The sequence below is a fragment of the Erinaceus europaeus genome, chromosome 14, assembly GCF_950295315.1.
Source record: "Erinaceus europaeus chromosome 14, mEriEur2.1, whole genome shotgun sequence".
Taxonomy (NCBI): domain Eukaryota; kingdom Metazoa; phylum Chordata; class Mammalia; order Eulipotyphla; family Erinaceidae; genus Erinaceus; species Erinaceus europaeus.
In genome coordinates this window covers 63,806,292-63,812,694 of record NC_080175.1, presented here as the reverse complement: position 1 = coordinate 63,812,694, position 6,403 = coordinate 63,806,292, and the positions used below count along the sequence as shown (strand labels likewise).

The window sequence follows — 6,403 nt, the reverse complement described above, 5'->3', positions numbered from 1 at the left end:
TTGAATTGCCTCACCACCAGCAGCTCTTTTATTGGGTCCAAGTTATTGTGTGGGGATATGATGTGGAGCTGGAAAAAGGACCAGAAAGCTGGATTAGGGAAGAAAGTAGACCCCAAATATGGGAAAGGTGTATAAATATTATTGACTGTAAACCCCATCAATTTGATGTGATCTGGGGGTCCCATATTCAGCTTAGAAGCCTATGTGATCTCTGCATCCCTGTAGATATGAGCTCACATTCTGTGGTCATTGAGTAGGGACATTCCAGGCTGCCCCATTATCAGGACCCACCTTCCTCAGGTGTAGCATAGAGTATGTTGTCCAGCTTTCCTTCAGAGGACGGAACATTACCGTTGTTGATCCGAGTTGAGGGCAAGGTCTTATGGAGGCCCATAAAGGGGTCTGTTTTGTTGTTCCTCATAGATGACTAGTGACAATGGAGGGAGGGATTTATTTTTATTTAAGGTCTAGGCCCATCATGTCTGTTTGGGACTCTCAGGACTCCCCAACTAGGGCCCCAGATTGTAGAATGACCTGATAGTGATTAAAGAGTCATCATTATGCCAGTCTCTTGCCTTCATTCAGCTTTTACAGTCCTTGCTTTGATAAGGATAGCTTGGGAGTGAGTGAAGGAAATATAATAGGAATTAGGTGAGGAGGATATCTAAGTAGACACTATTTAATTATGAACTTTAAAATATGGAACACTTAACGAATTTGCATGTCATTCTTGTGCAAGGGCCATGCTAATCTTCTCTGTATTGTTTCAATTTTAATATATGTGCTGCAGAAGCAAGAATGTATGCTCTAATTTTGATAGCACTTTATGAATGCAACTTGATCATTGTAGCTAAATAAAATGAAAATTCATTCTGTTAAAATAGAAATATAGTGTCGTTATAGAACTACTAGGTTTTCCATTATGAAATATAGTGACTTTCCATAGCTATTTTGTTCAGTTTTGGGTGTTAATTTTCATGATAAAATATTAATCCATTGTACATTTATGAGGAACATGAGTAGGATACAGAGATGTAAGTGCAAAGAACAGAATGGGAAACACAAAGCAGAATTTGACTGAATTCGGAGTATTGTACCAAAGTAAAAAACTCGGGGGTTGGGGGGAGGTAGATTGTTCAGCTCCACTGTAAGGGGATGGTGGTAGGGACACAGACCCTGGGTGGTGGGAATGGTGTTCATATATACTCCTATTAACTTATTAATCACTATTTAATCAACATGAGAAGGGTAAATAGAATCTCTCGAGCTTTTAATGCACAGAATTCAGTTCTGAATATATATTACTTCAATCTAAATATTTAAGACTTCAAAGTAGTAAACTGACTGAACTATAATATTGGATTTAAAGTATTAATACATTTCTAATGATAACTTTTTTCAAATATTAAGTCACCTATAATCTTAGATCTGACCATGATATTTTAAAGACGATGACAAAACAACAATAAAAGGACAAATAGCCCCTTTGAAAAAATGAGAGCAAGTCATGGAAACTTGCTTCTGCAAAGACCAACAGATAGATGAAATAATGTTCAAAGTCATTGATGATCAGAAAAGAAAACAATAACATACTTGTGAGAATGTCATGTATGAGAAACAACAGAATCACCAACAAAGAGGCTGTAGGGGGAATGAAACTCTTTGACCTTGATGATGGGAATGTAAATTGGTCTGTCATCTGTGAAAAACAGTCTAGAGTTTTATCAGAATATTAAAAATGGATTTACCTTATGGCCCGACAATCTCCCTCCTGGGGTTATGTCCAGGAGAAACAAAGGAATTCTCTCTCTCTTTCTCTCTCTTCTTTCTTTCTTTCTTTCTTTCTTTCTTTCTTTCTTTCTTTCTTTCTTTCTCTCTTTCTCCCTTCCTTCCTTCCTTCCTTCCTTTCTTTCTTTCTTTCTTTCTTTCTTTCTTTCTTTCTTTCTTTCTTTTTTTCCTTTCTCTCTTTCAATGGAATCTTTCTAAAAAGGCCCATACACACCTATGTTTCTAGCAAGACATATTTTATAATAGTCCAAATTTGGAAGCAACACACATGTCCAACCACAGATGAGTGACTAGGAAAGTCATGGTACGGTACGTATATGTAATAGAACACTACTAACTTATTAAAGATGATGAGGTCATGTACTTTACAGTAAACCCAAATTTCACTCCACTTGTTTGGAGAAAAGTGAGATAAAGAAAAGAGCTCTGGGGGCTAGGTAATGGTGCACCTCGTTAAGTAGACACACCACAGTGCACAAGGATCCAGGTTTAAGTCCCTGGTCCCTCCCATCTACAGTGCAAAGACAATTTTATTTGAGCTTTTCATATAGATAGAGACTAAGAGAGAAGGAAAGACAACACAGCACAATGTAGTGGGGGACCAGATTCAAATCTTGGTCACATGCACAGCAAAGCTGAGGTATAGCTTTTTACTCATGGCTAGGGTGCCAGATAGAAAACCAAGTAACCAGCTGGAATGAAGTTTCCAGATATTTGTTTCCAGTCCCATAGACAGTTCAGTTAGGGTGGGTGTAGATAGAGTAATCACTATGAAATGAGACCTTGATGCTAGAGGCTCCAAAGTCCCAGGTTCAATCCCCTGAACCACCATAAAGCAAAACTTAGCAGTGCTCTGGTAAAATGAATAAATAAATAAATAAATAAATAAATAAATAAGCATTGAGCTTCACAGACAGTTCGGTTATAATAACTGCTTTAATTGGTGGGTTCACTTTAAGTTATTATACTCAAAAATTCAAAATTAAAGGATCTCAATAATTAAATTTTCAAGTTTTAATTTCTAAAATTTTCTAAAGACATGGAATTCTGCTTTACTTAACATGATACTTAAAGAACTAATTTTATGGGCTGATTTTTCTTATATGATTAATGTAAACATTCTATACTGAATAAACAGTCCTTTCTTTCTCCCTCTCTTTCTTCCTTCATTTTTCTCCTTTTTTATTTATTTAAAGGTTAAGTTTCAGAAATGGAAATAACTGGCATGAAGAACTTGATCTTCAGAAGCATTATGTTAAGCATGAACATATTCCATGAAACTAAGTTTATTTTGTAAATACTAATATGCAAGACTTGTTTTCAGATAAGTGGCTTTATTAGAGAAGGTAGACATTTATTATTGAAAATTAATTTTTACTATATCTAACTATGGCTAAGTAATGCATGTGTGCTTATATATTTATTTAATAAACACCAAATACAACATGGAAACAAATCACAGATTGTCGATTAATTGAAAGGTAAATCTTTTAAATTTAGGCCAATATAGATACAATTCCATAAAAAATGGAAATACTGGGAAACATATAAAACTTATATTACTTTTCTGTACTCATAAAACAATGAAAATAAGCTATTTAGGATATGCTTGGAGAAATTTTTCTCTTTTTTAGTTTATTATTGGATAGAGAGAGAAAAATTGAGAGAGGAGGACAGAAAGACAGGAAGAGAGACACTTGCAGCCCTGCTTCCCCACTTGTGAAGCTTTCCTCTTGCAGGTGGGGACCAGGGGCTTGAACATGGATCCTTGCATACTTAATGTGAGTGTGTAACCAGGTGCACCACCAGCTGGCCCTCAATTTTTATCTTTTACTCAATGTGTTATTATCACTCTTCTTTTACTATTTATAAGATTATTTTAAATATCTTATAATTCTAGAGTTGATACTTTCAATAAAGGGAGACACAGAGGGAGAGAGAAACTACCACTCATGAAATTTTAACTGACAGGAGGGGGCCAGGAACTTGCAACTGGGTCCTTTTATGGATGTTTGCTGTCAACCAAGTGCTCCATCACCCATCCATAATAAAGAATATTTTAAATTATCCTAGTTTGTAACTGAAGTAATAATCATGGATAATTCCTCTATGATGTAAGATTAATAATCACTGTTTAATTTTAATTCAAATACAATAAAATTTCCCTTGTAGATTGAGTAAGTCTTTACTTTTCTCTGATTTGATTTTAGGTATCCCCATTGTAGTGAAGTCATCATAGCTTTTCAATTTTAGAATAATTTCATCACCTTAAATGGATGAAACGCTGCATCCATTAACAAGTCAGATAACATTTTCTCCATCTGTGGCCTAGCAACCAATAATCTGTTTCATTATTCATAAAATACTCTATTTTATGCATTTTACTGGTCTCCTCTGGAAAAAGACTCACACAACTGATGATCTTGTGTGCCTGGATTTCACTTAGCATAATGTTTTCAACTGTGCTGTAGCATGTACCATTAGCATGTTATTTTGTTATATGGAAGATACATTTTATATAGATGCTTTTATCTGCTATTACTCAGGTTATGGGTATTTAAGTCATTTTGGTTTATTTTACTATTATAAATAATACTGCTGAAATATTTATAAGCCTGTTTTGTGTGAGTATGTATTCAGTTTTCTTAATTATATAGACAGAAATGGAATTTACAGGTCATATTGTAACTATACTTAACATTTTAAGTCATGGGACAAGTATATTGTAATCATACTGTGAAAATATGAAATCTCAAAAAGCAGTATGTGTGTATCTTCATCATTCAATAGTTTATTATTGTCTGTTTATTTCAGCCATTCTATTCAGTGTGAGTGAAATATTACTTGGTGGTTTTGACTGGGATCTTCCTAATAATCAATGCAAACTATTTTTTTATGATTTTATTTTTTATATTTATTTATTTTGTTGCCCTTGATGTTTTTCGTTTTTGTTGTAGTTATTATTGTTGTTGTTGATGTCATTGTTGTTAGATAGGACAGAGAGAAATGGAGAGAGGAGGGGAAGACAGAGAGGGGGAGCGAAAGATAGACACCTGCAGACCTGCTTCACAGCCTGTAAGCGACTCCCCTACAGGTGGGGAACCTGGGGCTCCAACCGGCATGCTCTTTTTGCCACATGCGCTTAACCCGCTGCACTACCACCAGACTCCCTTTTTATGATTTTATTAATTCATTTCATGTCATTTTGAATGAATATCCAAATACGTATTTTATTAAATATGTTACTTGCTTTTTATTGCAGTTATAAAGTCTTTTGTAAATTCTGCTTACAAGTTTTATTCCTGATATGTATATATTTCAGTTTCTCTCTTTACTTGAGTTGTATTATCTTTATGCTGTCCTTAGAAGCATTTACTTCTTCAGTTTTAGTAAAGAACACATTGATTTCTTTATCTTCTTTGCTTATCCGTTTAGTTTCAAACAGATTCCACACACAAATGTAATCCTATATTTTCATCTAAGAGGTTTCCTTAAAACCATTTACTGAAAAGGCTATGAATGCCCATTGGAATTATCATTGATAATTTTATGCTTGAATACAATTGACTGGTATGTTGGTGCACCTAATATGTCAGAATTTATATCTTGATTCTCAATTTTACTATATATGTCAACTGAGCCTTAATCAAATTTTTAAAAGTTACTGTTGTGGAAACTATTGATGTTTATATGAGAGATTATTTCATTTCAAAATGCAGCTATATTTATTATATTTTCTGTAATTTGAACATCTCTTCATTTGTAATTAATCTGGGTATTATGTACCATTATTGGTGAATGTAAACAGAGAACAAAACATCCCCATCTCATTCTTGATCTTATGGAAAAAGGCTACAATCATAAACCATTAATTACTATGTTAACTGTATGTATTGTATAAATTTGTTTTATTAGGTTGTGTAGGTTTTCTTACTTTGCTTGTTTGTTGAGTGTTGCCATTATAAACTGGTGTTGTAAATATTCCTTTTTTTGAAAGTTCACATTTTGGTTATCTGTATTACACATAGAAGCAAAACCACTTGATAGCTGTATTTTGCTATACCTTTATAATCATGTATTGTAGGCCATGATTAAGTGATCAGCAAAAATTTAAAGATGACATATGAATTGACTTACTTTGTTTTTCTTCCAATATTCATTCTTCATAATTAAAAAAAATCCTCTGTATGATTTATACCATTCCAAGTTTATCGGAATTAACTTAATTGAAAAACAGGAAGTACAACATGGGATAATGATGACATTTAAACTTAGATCTGTAATATGATTGATATTCTAGTTCAAACTAATATTTTATCATGTATCTTAGACACTGGAAATCATAATGTTTCCTATCTTTTTTCACTTGTATTTATAGCAAACAATGATCTTTATTTCATTTATTACTTTGACTCCTCTAAATTTATTGTTTGCATCCATGACATAAATTAAATTCGAATAATTTGCTCCATACACCATTGCTTTGCAAGAAAAATTCTAGGCACATGATAACTTAACCACTATTATTACTAATAAATCCAAACTGACAAAACTTTCTTTCCTTAACTGTCTCATTTAGGAGGCTGGATATGGAGGATACTCAAAAGATTACTCA

At 33.5% G+C, this 6,403-nt stretch overlaps 1 non-coding gene across 1 annotated transcript; it reads right to left on the bottom strand.

Annotated features, from left to right (window-relative positions):
* Positions 1-693: 693 nt before the first annotated feature.
* Positions 694-796, bottom strand: LOC132532881 (U6 spliceosomal RNA). The gene has a single exon (XR_009544804.1). It is a non-coding gene; the product is annotated as a U6 spliceosomal RNA (small nuclear RNA).
* Positions 797-6,403: the final 5,607 nt, after the last annotated feature.